Source organism: Chiloscyllium plagiosum, unplaced genomic scaffold (genome assembly GCF_037043375.1).
Source record: "Chiloscyllium plagiosum isolate Xiang-an unplaced genomic scaffold, Cpla_swu_hap1 HiC_scaffold_51, whole genome shotgun sequence".
In the NCBI taxonomy this organism is placed as follows: Eukaryota; Metazoa; Chordata; class Chondrichthyes; order Orectolobiformes; family Hemiscylliidae; genus Chiloscyllium; species Chiloscyllium plagiosum.
This window is the reverse complement of record NW_028270189.1, coordinates 18,093,260-18,111,772: the sequence shown is the minus strand read 5'-3', so window position 1 is coordinate 18,111,772 and position 18,513 is coordinate 18,093,260. Positions and strand designations below refer to the sequence as shown.

Here is an 18,513-nt window from a genome sequence, read left to right as displayed (position 1 = left end):
ATTTTGCAAGATCAGCATTTTAAATTGAATATTCCCATGTATCAGAACTGCCTCCAGAGTCAGCGATGAACAATGGACCCTAATTTACACCCAGACATCAATGAGACTCAGAAAGAGTCCTTGCTGTTTCAATAGCGCAATCACAGTGCCACAGCCAAGCCAAGCAAATGAGGGGATTGTTTCTCCCAAAAAAACTTTAGCAACACAGACAGAACGATACCATTTAGCCCCAGGAGCCTGACTGCAGCTTAATAACAGTCTTTGTTCTGATTAAAAGATTGTAGGCAGCACGGTGGCACAGTGGTTAGAACTGCTGCCTCACAACGCCAGAGACCCGGGTTCATTTCCCGCCTTAGGCGACTGACTATGCAAACTCCACCCATTCTCCCTGTGTCTGCATGGGTTTCCTCTGGGTGCTTGGGTTTCTTTCCACAGTCACAAAGATGTGCAGGTTAGCTTAATTGTTCATGCTGAATTGGCCGTAGTGTTAGATGTAGGAGAATGGGTCTGGGTGGTTTGCGCTTCGACGGGTCGGTGTGGACTTGTTGGGCCGAAGGGCCTGTTTCCACACTGTAATGTAATCTAATCTAATTTGTTTAAATCACTTCATGCAGAATTTATAAAGGAAATCTGCATTATTGGGAGCATAATCTTATTAGTGACAGTCTGTTGCACACAGTAACATGATCCTCTCACAAACACAAGCTTTTGTTTTATGTTGAAATTGAAATATTAAGCCAAAAAGGTTATGTAAACAATCTACTGCTTGTCACTTTAATAAACGAACTTTCTGATAAGGTAATGCTCAAAGTGTTATAAAGTTGAAGGTGTGTACTCTATCTTTAAGAGGGAAAGAACACTCTTCTGAACTGTGTACTGGGAAAAGAAACAAATGTAACATTTGGCTGTGAAATATAGACCTATGTTGGTTGCTGTTTTGACAAAATTCAAATTTAACCTAACAGTTTAAATTATACCCCAAGATTCTAAAACCCAATTGAGTTTGAATTTATTGTTTTGCCAGCATCAAGCCAATGAGATGATCTGATGGGGGCGTATAAAATGTGGACATTTTAAAAATTGGTCAGAGAGTAACTGCTGTCTGGGAGAGTCAACATCTTGCTCACCAATAAATTAGGAAAATCTCTCAATCAAAGGGTACCTTTTCATATGAAACATACTCGGAGTAAAAGAAGACAACGACGACCCAGGGAGATCCTCAGCCAGAAGCAGAAAGACACAAAATTCACGAGTCACTGTGTGGGTTAGATATTAAATTGATGTAATTTTAATAAGTGTCTTATTGAAATAACATATAGTCATAGGGCTGGAGGCAGATAATATGCAGTGAAGAGAAAGGGAGAGCTTAGATTTATGAATAGTTGTTTAATATTCACTTTGAGTTAAAAATAGATTAATGCTATTTTCTTTAAATAGTGGAATGTGTGAGTTTTCTGTCACTAAGACTTTAACAGATTATGTGGGGAGGTGAACTTTTCTGGGTGTTTGGTTTAACTAACAGAGGGGGTCACCGTCATGTTGTAACAAAAGAAACACGACAAAGAACAGTACAGCACAGGAGCGGGCCCTTCAGCCCAGAATGTTGTGCTGAATGTGACACCAAATTAAACTCATCCTTTCTTCCTATCTTTGTTCCATATCCTTGTATATTCACATGCTCACCCAAAAACCCCTTAAACAACCCTCTCATTTCTGCCTCCTCCACCATCCCTGGCAACATGTTCCAGATTCCGACCACTCTCTGTGGAAAACACATTACCCCTCACATCTCCTTTGAGCTCTCCCCCTCTCACCTTAAATGCACATTCTCTCGTAAAGATATTTCAACTCTGGGTAAAACATTTTGACCGTCAACCCTGTGCATCTCATGGCGCTGCGCTGACTGTCCCTAATTAGGTCATTCTTTACCAAATGCGCATAAATCCTATCCGTAAAAATTCTGTCCAAAGCTTCCCAACCACTGAGGTGAGACTCACCAGGCTATAATTTCCTGGATTGTCCCTATTTCCCTTCTTGAAGAGAGGAACACCATAAGCTACTCACCAGTCCTCTGCGACCTTTACACTGGCAAGTGAGGACTCAAAAATCATGTCCAAGACCCCAAAGATCTCCTGTCTTGCCTTTCTCAATAACCTGGGGTAGCTACCGTCGGATCCTCGGGATTAATCCACTTTAATGCTGTTCAAGAAATCTAATGCTTCTTTCTCGACCTCAAAAATACCCGAGCACATTAGCATACTCCACACAAATCTCATTATCCCCAATATCCTTTTCCTGGGTGAATGCCGATGCAAAGTAATTATTTAGGATCTCGTCCACTTCCACTGACTTCAAGCACAAGTTCCTTCCTTTAGTCTTGACTGGCCCGACTTCTTTCCAAGTAATGTGGAAGCTGTGGAAAGACGGCAGAGTAGATTTACTAGGATATTGCCTGGTATGAAAGGAAGGTCTTACAAGGAAAGGCTGAGGGAATGGAGGCTGTTTTAGTTGGAAAGAAGAAGGTCGAGAGGTGACTTAATTGCCTGCAACAGTAGTAGAATTGCCGACGCAAAGGGCATTTAAATGGGCATTGGACATACATATGGGTAATATTGGAAGGGTGTAGGTTAGATAGGCATCAGATTATTTTCAAAGGTCGGTGCAACATTGAGGGCCAAAAGGCCTGTACTGCGCTGTAACAATCCATGTTCACATCCTCTTGTGGGTAATTATCTCCAGAACGATTTGGGATGCTCTTTAACCCTACTTGCGAAGGGCATGCCCCTCCTTGCTCTGCTCATTCCCGGTTCAGGTTCCTTCCAGCTTTTGTTTTTTTACGTTCCTTACATGCCATGCCCAATTCTAGCTTCCCAAACCTTGCATAGGCTTGTTTTTTTCCCCTTTTGACTAAATTCCCAGCCTCCCTTGTTATCCAAGGGGCCCTTACATTACCAGCCTTATCCCTCCTCCTTACTGGAACATGCTGGTCGTGAACTCCAATCAGCAAGCCTTTAACTAACTCCCACGTGCCCAATGTGGCATTGTCTGATGACAGCTCCTCCCAATTAACACTCCCTAGCTCCTGCCTAATACTGACATCATTTGCAATCCCACAATTTAGAAACATCCCATTTATTCGTAGCTGCCTTAAAAAAAAACTTAAGTTGTGATCACTGTTTCCAAAATGGTCTCCCACTGAAAGGTCAGTCACCTGGCCAGGCTCATTCAGCAATATAAGGTCCACTATGGCCCCTACCCCTCCTTTACACTACTATTTCAAGAAACCCTCTTGGATACACTTAATAAACTCTGCACCGTCTCAGCCTCTTGCTCTAAAGTAGTGCCAGCAAATGGTGGAGAAGTTAAAGACACTTTGAGAACTCTGTTGTTATTGTCTCTGCCGAGATATTCTGCCAAGATATTTGTACCTCGAGGTATCGTTGGCAGATTGAGGTCCCTATAGTATAATCCCATTAACTGCATCCTTCTTATCCATGTTGCCTCAGTGGGCGAGCCCCTCCAGTATGTCCTGGGTGCAGACATAACATTCACTCGATTGGTAATGCAGCTCCTCCACCTCTTTTACCCTCCTCTCCATCTCATCTGAAACAATGAAACCCTGGAATATTGAGCAGCCAGTCCTATCCTTCTCCGAACCAAATCTCTGGAATGGCCACAATATCGGATCTGTGCTTATCTACTTTAACTATGTTGCGCCTTGTGTTGAAATTAACACAATCAGCCCATTCGTACAATGGTGTTCATTTCTCTGTATTTCCTTTCTGATTGACTCGTATACATCTTCCGACCTTCCTTACCCCCCACGTGCTGCCCTGCTGCTGTGATTCCCAGGACCTTGCCATTCTAGGTTAAACCCTTCCCTTGTAGCAGGAACAAGCCTCCCAGTGAGGATATCAGTTCCCCTCTAGTTCAGGTCCCAATTATTCAAGATCCTGAAACTCTTCCCCCTGTACCAGCTCTTCAGCCATGCAGTCATCTCTGCTATCTTTCAATTCCTTGTCTCACAAGCACATGGGACTGGTGTTAACGCAATGATTACTAGCCTCAAGGTTCTGCTTTTCAGTCATTCCCTACTTCCTGTGCTTACTCCTCAGGATCTCATCCCTCTTTCTACTCGTGTCGTTGGTAGCAATGACCTCTGGCCTCCCATTCTCCCAATTCAGAATTTCAAGCAAATGCTCAGAGATGTCCTTGACCAGGCACCAGGGATACAACAGTCTCAGACGCAGCCACAGTAACACCTGTCTATGCCCCCAACTAGTGCTTCTCCTCCCATTTTCGCTCCCTTGGATTTTGCCCGACCTTGGTCTACAGCAGAGTCAGTTATAGAGTCATAGAGTCCTACAGCACAGAGAGAGGCCCTAAGGGCCAGACTGATCCCTGGCAACCATAATGTCCATCTATGGTCACCCCATTTCCCTGCCCATGCCCCATCTCCTTCTAATCCTTTCCTATCCATGTATTTGTCCAAATGCCTTTTAAATGTTGTTAATGTACCTGCCTCAGCCACTTCCACTGACAGCTCATTCCGTATGAGAATCAGCATCTGTCTAAAAACGTTGCTGCTAACGTTCCCTTTTATTCTTTCCCCTCTAACGTTAAACTGATGCCCTCTAGTCCTCAATTCTTCAACCCTGGGAAAAAGACTGAATGCATTCACCCTATCCATGCCTCTCATGATCATATACATTTCTATAAGATCTCCCTTATGTCTCCTGTGTTCTGAAGAAAAATGTCCCAGCTTGTCCAACCTCTTCCGATAACTCAGGCCATTGAGTATTATAGACCTGGCTACCGCTGTGCTACTCCCCTGAGAAGCTATCCCCAACAATACACCAGCTCTCTCTCCTTAAACATCCCGCATCCAACCCCATCTTTGTCCCCTGTACGATCCTCAGTTTCCTGCTCTTGCTCCAACCCAACCACGCGGACACCCACCTACCTGATGGAACCTGGATGCTTGGACAGGACAAGATCATGGGTGTTTTTAAACGCAATGAATGGAATTCTGAAATTATATTTGGACTGAATGTAATGTAGAGCAGCGTGAAATGGAGGTGGATGACTTACGTGACTTGCTGTAAGGATACTGACAGTAGAATCTGAGGTGATCGTGAGTATATGGAGGTAGAATGTGGGAAACGAGCTGGGACTGTATTGGAGTAGTCATGGTGAGAGAGAACAAATGCTGGATGGAGGGTTTCAGCAGCTGACGGCCTGACACTGAGGTGAACCATCGGAAACTGTGTAAGTGGCCACCATCTAATAGGACAGAGAAACTGATCCATCGGCCTGAAACTGACTGACCACGTGGCTGTCAATGAATCTAATACAAGTGAATGGAAACATTGCTCAGAGTCTGTTTCTGTAACATTCAACACAACCAGGAAATGGAAAGTGAGTAATGAGCTGAAAACAAGGCCACTGCTCTGTTAGAGTCAAAATCATTCAATGTTCAGTCACTGAATATTCTCACCTGCAGAAAGGAATCTCCCAGAATCACAGCAGAAGGAGAAAACAAACTTGGCAGAGACAGAATGAAGCCACCGCCTGCATCACAACAGCTCAGAACAAAGAGGCTGAATTCTCAACCAACTGACAAGCAATACAGATACTTTCAGAGTTACAGATAGATTTCAGAATTATTCAGGAAACAGACTTACCAGATACATTGGTAGGTGGTGTGTGCCAGAAATCCATGAAATAGCTTTGTGATGTGCCGTTTTTTCGTTGAGAAATGATTCTTTGTTTTCGCTAAGAAGAGCAGATGCATAGTTCACTGATTATTAGATTTACAGACAAAGGAAACCTGATCAAGGACTCACAGGTCAATTACACTGTTAGTGACAGTCCATCGCACACAACAACAGCCTGTTACACAAAGAACAGAACAGATTCTAGTTTAACAGAGACACTCTCAAAATGAACATCTGCTGCTTTAATAAAAATGTTACCTGTTTGAAGAAAAGGAACATATCAACAATACAGCGAGACTTTTAAACTGCCCAATGTAACTGTGGAGTTTTTACCCAATTCAGTGATCACTGTTTCTATGTATTTTGAAGCTATTTTGAGCAGGGTATCTATCGTGGGTCAGTGTGGACTTGCTGGACTAAGGGCCTGTTTCCACACTGGAGGGATACTATTCAATATAATTATCAACCTGTCCCACAGCAGGATGGGTAAGGCTCGAGGGGAGTCTGAACTGGGGAGGGGTTGTGTCCCACAGCAGGATGGATAAGGCTCGAGGGGAGTCTGAACTGGGGAGGGGTTGTGTCCCACAGCAGGATGGGTAAGGCCAGAGGGGAGTCTGAACTGGGGAGGGGTTGTGTCCCACAGCAGGATGGATAAGGCCAGAGGGGGGTCTGTACCGGGAAGGGGTTGTGTCCCACAGCAGGATGGGTAAGGCCAGAGGGGAGTCTGAACTGGGGAGGGGTTGTGTCCCACAGCAGGATGGGAAAGGCCCGAGGGGAGTCTGTACCGGGGAGGGGTTGTGTCCCACAGCAGGATGGGTAAGGCCAGAGGGGGGTCTGTACCAGGCAGGGGTTGTGTCCCACAGCAGGATGGGTAAGGCCCGAGGGGAGTCTGAACTGGGGAGTGGTTGTGTCCCACAGCTGGATGGGGAAGGCTCGAGGGGAGTCTGAACTGGGGAGGGGTTGTGTCCCACAGCAGGATGGATAAGGCCAGAGGGGGGTCTGTACCGGGAAGGGGGTTGTGTCCCACAGCTGGATGGGGAAGGCTCGAGGGGAGTCTGACCTGGGGAGGGGTTGTGTACCACAGCTGGATGGGGAAGGCCCGAGGGGAGTCTGAACTGGGGAGGGGTTGTGTCCCACAGCAGGATGGATAAGGCTCGAGGGGAGTCTGAACTGGGGAGGGGTTGTGTCCCACAGCAGGATGGTTAAGGCCAGTCAAGAGTCTATACTGGGGAGCGGTTGTGTCCCATGGCAGGAAGGGTGAGGCCCGAGGGTACTCTGTACCAGGGAAGGTATGCGACCCAAAGCAGGACAGGTAAGGCTCAAGGGTAGACTGTACTGGGGAGGGGTTGTGTCCCACAGCCAGACGGTTAAGTCCCGAGGAGAGTCTGCACCAGGGAGAGGTTGTGTCTCACAGCAGGATGGGTAAGGCTCGAGGGGAGTCTGTTCCTCAGAGGGGTTGTATCCCACAGCAAGACGGTTAAGGCCAGAGAGTAATCTGTACTGGGGAGGGTATGCGTCCCAAATTAGGATGGGTAAGCCTCAAGGGTAGACTGTACCAGGGAGGAGTTCGGTCCCACAGCAAGATGCGTAAGGCCTGTGGACAGTCTGTACTGGGGATGGCATGTGTTGCACAGCAAAATGGGTAAGGCCAGAGGGAATACTGTACCCAAGTGGGGTTGTGTCCAACAGCAGGGTGGTAAAGGCTCAAGATTAGACTTTACCAGGGAGGAGTTCAGTCCCACAGGAGGATGGGTAAAGCCTAAGGGGAGTCTGTACCAGGGAGGTGTTGTGTCCCACAGCAGAATGGGTAAGGCCCGAAGGGAGTCTGTACCGCGGAGGGGTTCAGTCCCACAGCAGAATGGGTAAGGCCCGAGGGCCATCTGTACCGGTGAGGGATTGTGTCCCACAGCAGGATGGGTAATTAGATTAGATTACATTACAGTGTGGAAACAGGCCCTTCGGCCCAACAAGTCCACACCGACCCGCCGAAGCGCAACCCACCCATTCCCCTACATTTACCCCTTACCTAACACTACGGGCAATTTAGCATGGCCAATTCACCTGACCTGCACATCTTTGGACTGTGGGAGGAAACCGGAGCACCCGCAGGAAACCCACACAGACACGGGGAGAACGTGCAAACTCCACAAAGTCAGTCGCCTGAGTCGGGAATTGAACCCGGGTCTCTGTCGCTGTGAGGCAGCTGTGCTAACCAGTGTGCCACCATGCCACCCACAAATGTCCGAGGGAAGTCTGTACCGGGGAGGGTTTGTGTCCCACAGCAGAATGGGTAAGGCCTGAGGAGTGACCGAGAGCAAAGATTTACTTAGGGAGCTGAGGGGCAACATTTCCCACAGAGGACGGTTCATATACAGAATGGACTGCCAGTGGCACATGGGAGAAACAAGAACAATTTCAACATGGAAAAGACATTTGGGCAGGAACATGGAGGGGAGAAAGTTTGAAGGGCCATGGGCCAAACGCAGGGAGATGCAACTCATTCAGTTCAGGAAACCTGGCCAGCATTGGTGACTTCGGCCAGAGAGTCATGCAGCACAGAAACAGACCCTAAGTCTTGCGTTATTGAGGGAGTGGACTCTCGTGACAAGGCATGTTGTCGAGACCGAAGTAAGTTACAGAGATATGGATGGTCGTCTGGACTGGAGCAGGTTCAAACGTATGAAGTGATTGGTGAGAGGGGAGGAAAGTACAGAGATAGGAACTGTTTTTAGCATTAGAATGGCTGATCCACATGACAAGCCATAGATACAGTGTGGGAGAGGGAACACAGAATGGAACATTCCCAGACAGCATTCCCACCCTCTCGTGGAAGGCCTGCTTTCCCCTCTTTTGTACTGATGCTCACTAAGACAGCACAGGCTTGGATTGATAACTGTGACACTCCCGATGTTGTCTTAGTACAACAAAACTTGCAGTAAAGGCGGTGACCGAACCTGGGGTGTGTCTGTATTGTGCTCCCCTTCCAGCATATAGCTATGTCATGTCCTGTTAACTGATGTTTGGAGCCCTCTCATTGCTCTCTGCACTGTGAGTGATCTTACCTCACTGCAGGATTTATTGAAGGCTCCAGATCTCCCTGCCCTGTGTCTCTCTGGCTGACAAACCATCTTCAATGAGGGATGGATTAGACACCCAGCAGCTGGGAAGTCTATTAGGTCAGGACCTTCCTGAGTACCTACAGACAGATAAACAGAATTGGAAATTAGAATGATGCAGTGATGGCTACACATGTCAAATGGCACTGAGTCCGACAGAAATCTGGAACACCCCAGTCTCCATCGTCTATCTGGAGTGGAGAATTCTGTTTGCTCAGGATCTGGAGTAGCTGCAAGAGCGAGGGACACTGACAGAGGCAACAATTCGACCCACACAGTGAGGGATACCACATGGAGAGTTACTAAGTAATATCACCAGAGTGCAAGATCAAACAATTGTGCAGGAAGAAAGGGTTTTGATTCTTGTTGCACTGGGATGCGCAACTTGTGAGCAGGCGAAGTGATGGCCTATTGGCATTATTGTGGAACAATTTATCCAGAAACTCAGCAAGTGTGCTCTGGACACAGGTTCAAATCCCACCATTGCAAATGATTGAATGTGAATTAAATGCTTCAAAAAAGATGTAACTAAAAACCTGTGAGTGAGTATTAAACAATTGCTGATGTTAAGAAAAATCCACCGGGTGCATTCATGTCTTTAGTGAAGTAATCTAAGGTGGGTCTTTTCTCCAATTGTCCTCGACCCCAATAGCCCCGCCCACCTGCACATTGACCTTCTCAAGATGGCGGCTCTGAGGCCCGCACTCCCTCTTCCCTCAAACAAATGGCGGCCGTCACCCTGGGCCGCTTTCCCGACAGAGACCACCATCTCCTTATCAGGGCCTGGAGGGTCTTTTTCGGGTTTTTTCACCTGTATCGGCGTCTTGTGAATTCTCTCCGCTCCTTTCTCCCAGTGAGTCTCCCACACGCCACTCTCTGAAGCCGAGCGTAGCCGCACCCGGAGAAAGCTGCTCCAAGTCTCGCCGTGTCCTGGTTAATGTGACACTGCGCATGCCCTTCATAGAAACCAAACTGCGCGTGCGTCGGAGGCTATCAGTGAGTTTATAGAGAATATTCATAACTGCATAGAATCACGGGAGAAATATTAGACATTAGCAATTTCTGTCGAGTTACAGTCATTGAGATGGTCCATATCCAAATAGATTTTTCCATCCAACTTAATCATACCGGCCAGGTATGTAAATTTCCAATCATTCTGGGAATTTGAAAATAAGTTTGTTACTCGAGTTGTGTAAATCGATTAGAAATATGTACATTGTCAGATTTACATCTTAACTATGTTGTCAGATTTACATCTTAACGATTTCTTTAAAACCTCACATTGTTTTATGAGAGGGGATAATACTCCACTATGTCGTGAGAATGATCAATCCTGCAAAACAGTTTACTTTCTGACCAATGCTGAAGCGTTCACTCCCGAGAATGCATTGGTCCCGCTCCTCACTCACTCTGTTTGGAGGACCGGACGCTGCTCTGTCCTCCAGTTCCGCCCCTTCCTCCCAATTGCAGTGTTGATTGTGGCGCGACTCAGCAGCTAAGCAACAGAAACATTAAGGGACAAGGGAATAAGAGAGAATCTGGATAAAGTAGACTGGAAACAAAAATTTTATGGTGGGAAGTTGATGAGCAGTGGAAGAGTTTCAAAGACATTTTACAAAGGTCTATTCCAGTGAAATGGAAGGACTGTATGAAAAGGCATACTCAGCAATGGGTATCTGAGGAAAGTGATCAAATTAGACCATAAGACATAGGAGTGGAAGTAAGGCCATTCGGCCCATCAAGTCAACTCCGCCATTTAATTATGGCTGATGGGCATTTCAACTTCTCTTACCCACATTCTCCCCGTAGCTCTTAATTCCTTGTGACATCAAGAATTTATCAATCTCTGCCTTGAAGACATTTAGCATCCCAGCCTCCACTGCACTCCATGGCAATGAATTCCACAGGCCCCACGCTCTGGCTGAAGAAATGTTTCCGCATTTCTGTTCTGAATTTATCCCCTCTAATTCTAAGGCAGTGCCCACCGGTCCTAGTCTCCTCACCTAACGGAAACAATTTCTGAGTGTCCACCCTTTCCAAGCCATGTATTATCTTGTAAGTTTCTATTAGATCTCCCTTAACCTTCTAAACTCCAATGAATACAATCCCAGGATCCTCAGCTATTCCTCATATGTTAGACCTACCATTCCAGGGATCATCCGTGTGAATCTCCGCTGGACACACTCTAGTGCCAGTATGCCCTTCCTGAGGTGTGGGGATCAAAACTGGACACAGTACTCCAAATGGGTCCTAACCAGAGCTTTTTAAAGTCCCAGTAGCACATCGCTGTTTTTATATTCCAACCCTCTTGAGATAAATGACAACATCGCATTCGCTTTCTTAATCACGGATTCAACCTGCACGTTTACCTTGAGAGAATCCTCGACTAGCACTCCCAGATCCCTTTGTACTTTGGCTTTATGAATTTTCTCACCGTTTAGAAAGCAGTCCATGTTTGTATTCATTTTTCCAAAGTGCAAGACCTCGCATTTGCTCACGTTGAATTCCATCAGCCATTTCCTGGACCACTCTCCCAAACTGTATAGATCCTTCTGCAGCCTCCCCACTTCCTTAGTACTACTTGCCTGTCCACCTAACTTCGTATCATCAGCAAACTTCGTTGGAATGCCCCCATCACTTCATCCCGATCATGAATATATCATGTGACCATGCAGGTAACCATGCCTGGGATCCAATCAACAACAAGTCCAGCAGTAACTTTAGTGCAATTGCCGAATGGGCAGACTGTTCAAGTCCAAGTCGTTATCCAAGCAGCTCAGTCCTCAGTCACGCAGTCCCCTCAAGTTCAGACTGCTCAGATTTCTACTATACTTTAAAATGAAGACTCCCAGGAATCTGTGGATAGCACGACTGACTCTCAGAAACGTAGAGAAATTCTATCGAGACGGCCTTCATACAGGAAAATCCTGAATGAACTTTCTTCTGATCCCCCCAGTGTGCCAAGAAATCGATGAGGAGAAATCAGAAGAAGAGACTGTCTCAACCATTACTACAACGATGATGCAGACACCCATCTATCAGATTAGCAGTGGACAATACATTGCTATGACACAGGGGGAAGCAATTCAGCTGGCCAACAATGGTACAGATTAAATGCAAGGACTCCACACATGAACAATGACCAATACAGCGACAGCCAAGGTTGGAGCAGCCATTATACAGTATGCACAGAGCCCTGATGGACCGCAAATCTTTGTGCCAGGCAGCCAAATGCTTGTTCAAGGTGCTGCTGGAGATGTCCAAACCTATCAGATCTGTAGAACTCCTAACTCCACTGCTGACCAGGGAATGGTTATGGTATCTTCACCAGTCCTGCAAAGCCAGCCCCAGAATGCTGAAGAAACCACTCGTAAACGTGAGGTCCGCCTCATGAGAAACAGGGAAGCAGCTCGAGAGTACCATCGCAAGAAGAAATAGTATGTGAAATGCTTGGAGAATTGGGTTGCTGTTCTGGAAAATCAAGTTGAAAGAGAAGTTGGACAAAGTGGCCAAAAACAGCATGAAACTAGAACTGGGAAAATGTTAAAGGTCAACCGAAAGCCACAGGAGCTATAAAGAAAAGTAATATAGAACATGAGAAAAATAAACTAGCACAAAGACAGAAAGGAAAAGTTTATATAAATATATATAACGAGAAAAGAATGGCTAAAGTAAATGTTGGTCCTTTGGAAAATGAGAAGAGGCATTTAGTTATGGGATATCACAGTGGAGGATACTAATATCTTTCCAGTAACTAGCAAAGAGACAAAGGTAGGTGAGGATTTGGAAACTATCATTATTCCAGAACAGCTAGCTTTAGACTGTTTTGAGGTAATTGAGCTAACGATAGAATAGTCTCCTCACCTTGATGGAATGCATTCCAGGGTACTAAAAGAGATGCTAGGAAAAATAGCAAATTCACTGGCAGTAATTTTCCAAAATTCACTGGAGCCTGTGGCAGTCCCAGCAGACTGCAAAACAGCAAAAGTGACACCAATGTTTTTAAAAGAAGGTAGACAAAAAGTGGGGAATTATGTACCAGTTACTTTATTCTCTGTAGTGGAAAAGATGCTTGGGTCTATTATCAAGGAAGAAATAATAGAGAATCTCGATAGAAATTGTCCCATTGTACAGACACAGCATGAGGGACAGGTCATGCTTGACCAATCTTTTTGAATTCTATGAAGACTTTTCAAGCAAGGTAGACAACGGGGACCCAGTGGATGCGGTGTACCTGGATTGCCAAAAGACCATCAACAAGGTGCTGTGCAAGAGGCTGTTGCATAATATAAGGGTGCATGGCGTTACCGGCAGAGTATTAGCATGGATAGAAGATTGGTTGACTAATAGGAAGCAAAGTGTGGGGATAAATGAGCATTATTCTGGCAGGCAATCATTGACAATTAGTGTGCCTCAGGGATCGGTGTTATGACTGCAATTATTTACAACTGATACAGATGATTTGGAGTTGGAACCACACGTAGGGTGTCAACGTTTGCATGTGACACTAAGATGATTAGCGGAACAAAGTGAGCGGAGGACTGTGAAACTTTGCAGAGGAACATTTCAACATGGAGTGAGTGGGTAATGGTCTGTAAATTGAAATAGAATGTTTGTAAATATAAAGTTTATACTCTTTGGTTGTAGTAACATTAAAAAAAATCACTTGAATGTTAAAAAGTTGCATTATTTGCTCTGCAGAGTGACCTAAGCATCCTTCTACATGAAGGTTGGTCACCAGATACAATAATCAGTTCAGAAAGCAAATGGAATTTTGTCCTTCATTGCTGAAGGGATTGTGTTTAAAAGCAGAGGTTTTGTTTCAGCTGTATTTGGGTGTTGGCGTACTGCATGTAGTTTTTGTCTCCTTACTTGAGAAAAGATGGGGTGCAGAGGAGGTTAACTAGGTTGATTCCAGAGTTGACAGGTTCGGCTTAACAGAGACTGAGTAGATTGGGATTATATTCATTGGAATTCAGAAGAATGAAAACATATAAAATAATGAATGGAATGGATAAAATAGAAGTAGAGAGCTGTTTCCACTGGCAGGTGAAGCTAGGACAAGAGGGCATCACCGCAAGACTAGAGGCAGCAAATTTAAGACTGAATTGACAAGGAACTTCTTGACCTCTATGGAATTCACTGCCCAGGGAAGTAGTTGGTGCTCGTTCAGAAAACGTTTTTAAAACTAGGTTAGATTTTTAAAAATGTAATTAATTAATGAACACGGCGAGAACGTGGGTAAATGGTTCTGTGTCCACGAAATGATCAGCCATGATCTTATTGAATGGCAGAGCAGGCTCGAAGGGCAGGACGGCCTTCTACTGTTCCTAGATCTTAGGTTATACATCCCCCCCCCTCATTCGTGACTTGGAGGTGTTGGTGTTGGATTGGGATGGACAAAAGTAAAATTCACAGAACACCAGGCTATTGGTCAACAGGATTATTTGGAAGCACTAGGTTTGCTGCTTCTTCATCAGGGGGTTTTGAGATGCTGTTGTCATTTTTGTAACTCATGAACAGCAACAAAAGCCACGAAGCAATCCGCATGCTCCAGCCAACAATGCGCCCCGGGTGATTGATGTCAGCGGCGGACCAATGGAAAGGCAGGGACAGAGCTGGAGGACCTGGCGCACAGTTGGTCCTCCGACCAATCAGGGTGAATGAGGGGCGGGACTAGACTAGACCACTTGATCATCCTCGCGGTCTGTTCGGGATGTGTGGATGGAGAGCTGTTGGTAAAGATAGAAATAAACAGCAGGAAGCGGGAGGGAAATGGTGTCGGTATGGGTTGAGAGGGTTTACAGACATTTGGTGCACATCGAAAATACAAATTTGAAACTCAGTCCCGTTTTTGCAGTAAACGGGAAAATGCCTCATCCAGCGATTGATTCGAGTAAGCACCACCATCTTTATTCGGGGCAACGATTCACTGGACCCGTGCAGCCGCCAGCTTTGTTGGGGGCAAAGTTCAGCGGGACGCATGTGCAGCCCTCTCTGGTAGGGAGTCACAGGGCAGGATTTGCACAGAGCATATTCGCACCCAGAGAAATGGATTTTTTTTTTCTGGATTTGTTTTTTCATTCATTTAAATGATTTGGATGTGAATAGAGGCGGTACAGTTAGTAAGTTTGCAGGTGACACCAAAATTGGAGGTATTGTGGACAGTGATAAAGGGTATCTCAAAGTACAATGGGATATTGATCGAATGGAACAATGGGCTGGGGAGTGGCAGATAGGGTTTAATTTAGATAAATGTGAGGTGCTGCATTTTAGAAAAGCAAATCAGAGCAGGACTCACACACTGAATTGTAAGATCTTGGAAAATCTTGTGAACAAAGAGACCTTGGAATGTAGGTTCATATTTCCTTGAAAGTAGAGTTGCAGGTAGATACGACAGTGAAGAAGGCATTTGGTATGCTTCCCCTTATTGGTCAGAGCATTGGGTAAAGGAGCTGGACAGGTCATTGGTTAGGTCACTTTTGGAATATTGTGTGTAGTTCTGGTCTCCCTCCCATCAGAAGGAGGCACTGAAACTTGAAAGGTTTGAGAATAGATTTTCAAGGATGTTGCCAGTGTTGGAGGATATGAGTTGCGGGGAGAGGCATAATAGGCTGGGGCCATTTTCCCTGCAGTGTCATAGACTGAGGTGTGATGTTATAGAGGCTTATAAAAATCGTGAGGGACATTGATAGCGTAAGTAGACAAGGGTTGGTAGACCCCAGAACTAGAGGATATAGGTTTAGGGTGGGGTGGGAAATTCAAAAGGAGCCTAAAGAGCAACTAAAATTGTAACATTTCAAAGGCATTTGAATAGGAAGGGTTCAGAGGGATGTTGGCCAAGTGCTGGAAAATGAGAATACATTAGGTTAGAATATCTGGTTGGCAAAGATGGGTTGGACCAAAAAGTCTATTTCTGTGCTAGACATCTCTGACTGTGGGATCATAAAAGTGAACATTGCTCTGATTCATCTCTGGGCTCCTTGATGTCCACTTGTTTGTTATCTAGCTTTCTCAGTCTCTCGTGTGTATTTTTGCTCTGTGTAGTATTTTACTATTACGTTCACAGTCCTCTTTGTAAATGAATTGTCCACTGCTGCCTGGCTCCTGACCATATACTCTATTATCAGGTTATTTTTTCCACAATATCTTTGACGGTCAAGAGTTCTTTTTTTTCCAATAAGTGAGTGGAATTTCCTTCCATTTCTGACAGTCAAATTCTGCACCATTTTCATTCCCCCATAAATCATATTGCACTCCCTGAAACATGATGTGTATTTCTCCTTCCACAGATACCAGTGATCAAGGCCAAAGCTCTGTTGCCTGTTGAGAAGGTGATGTTTGACTTCCTTGTACTGCTGCAGTTGGTATGGTGAAGGTGCTCCCACAACGTGGTTGGGTAGGAGACATTACAGATTATGCACTCAGAGATAGTGAAGAGTAGAAGATATCTGTATAAATCAACACATTTTTAATTTCACAAAATATTGAGAACTTTTGACGTAAGGCTACAGATAGAGAATATTATGTCCGGTGACCAAACCTTTGCGAAATAAGCAATTTTTCAGGAATGACTTAAAGGAAGAAAGCAGATCTTAGAGGGTGGGAATTCCAGACCATGTTGCCTTGGAATCTATAGAAACAGTCACACAGCTGAACTCAAAAATAAACATATCATTGGGAGTCTAAACTGAAATGAGTTATTGAGATGTGAAAGTGTGTCTGATGCATGGAGATAGGAATGATTACAGCCAGGAATTAAGTCAAGGGTGTGAAAGTAAATTGCTGTTGCTTATAAATGGGAGCCTTTTGATGGATCAGCAAGTTCTGGTACAAGTGAACACTTGGGCAGTAGAGTTTTCAATATTCTGGAGATTATAGGGAGGGTGATTGTGGGATGCTGGCCAGGAGTGGGTTTAGATAATGAAATCTAGAGTTCATAAAATGAATGAATGAAAATTTCATTGAATTAGCTGAGACTGTGGTGAGGTCAGATGATATCACTGAAGTCGAAATAGTGGTCTTGGAGTGGGACGGGCTGTTACCTTCAGCTGTTTGTCAGTTTGTGAATCAAGTCTGTAACAAGCTCAGAAGCTGATTGGCCCTGCAAGAACCCAAACTGGGCGTCACTGAGCAGGTTATTGTGAGCATGTGCTTGACAGCACTATTGATGACAACGTCTATCACTTCACTGCTGAGCGAGTGTGGACTGATGGAGGGAAATTGGCTGGGTTGGATGTGTCCTGCGTTTTTGTGTTGAACAACACTGGGAAACATTTCCCAATATCGGTAGGTGCCAGTGCTGGAGCAGTATTTGTCTTGGTGGGCAGCAAGTTCTGGAGAAGAAAGTGAGGACTGCAGATGCTGGAGATCAGAGCTGAAAATGTGTAGCTGGAAAAGCGCAGCAGGTCAGGCAGCATTCAGAAACTCATTCCTGAAGAAAGGCTCATGCCCGAAACGTCAATTCTTCTGCCCCTTGGATGCTGCCTGACCTGCCTGCGCTTTTCCAGCAACACATTTTCAGCAAGTTCTGGAGCACAGCTATCAGTATATATTGCCACAATGCTAGCAGGGCCCATAGCCTTTACACTACTTGTCCATTTCTTGATCTGATTTGAAATGGGTTTTCAACCAATTCGATTCACATCTGTGATGTCATGGACAAATGGAGAAGCCTCATCCACTTGGCACTGCTGGCTGAAAATTGCTGAAAATGCTGTCGTCTTATCTGTTGTATGAATGTGTGAGGCCCCTCCATCATTAAGGGTGGGGATATCTGTGATGCTTCCTGCAGTGAGTTGTTTAATTGCCCATCACCATTCCTGACTAGGTGTGACAAAATTGCAGAGCTCAGATCTGATCCACTGGTTGTTGGATCACATAGTTCTATTTGGTGTTGCTTGCACTGTACCTTCACCAGGTTGGCGCCACATTTTCAGGTATGTTTGGTATTGCTCGTGGCATGCCCTGCGGAACTCTCCATTGAAGTAGTGTTGATTCCCCTGGCTTGATGTTAATGGTTGAGTGGGGGATATACCAGGCCATTAGATTACAAAATTGGGCTGGGGTACAGTTCTGGTACTGCTGTTGGCCCACAGTGAGACAGAGGTTGTAGGGTCAAGAGGGCTGATTGTGTTGTTGTATTTTCCAGTGCATTGGTAGATGTAATGTGGTCCATCCAGTTTCATTCCTTTGTTGAGACTGTGCAGTGACTAATACAATGAGTGATTTGATGGGCCACTGTCAGAAATGCAACTTTTGAAGAAAGGTTTTGTGATTTATACATGAAAGAAGTGAAACTATCATGGTATTCGAACAGATGAAAGACTCAACATACAACCAAGGTATTTTTCAATGGACAATTTCAGTTACGTCACACTATAAATTTTTGCTATAAATGCTGTGCCTTAGAATTGTGCCCTCCACACTCACCTGATGAAGGAGCGGTGCTCCGAAAGCTAGTTTGCTTCCAATTAAACCTGATGGACTATAACCGGTGTTGTGTGATTCTTAACTTAGAATATTACAGCACGACTAACAGGGCTGCATGTAAACAGGCTCAGTCCAGTTAGTCAATACATTCGGAAGGATTGCCTCCAAGTTTAACGACGCAATATTCGTCAAAACCGTCAACTTCAACCTGCAATGTTGTTATTAACAAAAACTTCAGGCTGACATAA

The 18,513-nt window shown here is 45.1% G+C and overlaps 1 long non-coding RNA gene and 1 pseudogene across 2 annotated transcripts; one reads left to right on the top strand and one right to left on the bottom strand.

The window, feature by feature from the left end:
- Positions 1–1,278: 1,278 nt before the first annotated feature.
- LOC148135038 (uncharacterized) lies at positions 1,279–9,757 on the bottom strand. 2 transcript variants are annotated; one of them, XR_015755475.1, is made up of 4 exons: positions 9,645–9,757; positions 8,780–8,913; positions 5,685–5,775; positions 1,279–2,413 (listed from the first exon to the last, which is right to left on the bottom strand). It is a non-coding gene; the product is annotated as an uncharacterized LOC148135038 (long non-coding RNA). The 2 variants fall into 2 exon arrangements; XR_015755476.1 differs by lacking the exon at positions 9,645–9,757 and adding an exon at positions 9,370–9,420.
- Positions 9,758–11,514: 1,757 nt separating this feature from the next.
- LOC148135037 (cyclic AMP-responsive element-binding protein 1 pseudogene) lies at positions 11,515–12,409 on the top strand (annotated as a pseudogene).
- Positions 12,410–18,513: the final 6,104 nt, after the last annotated feature.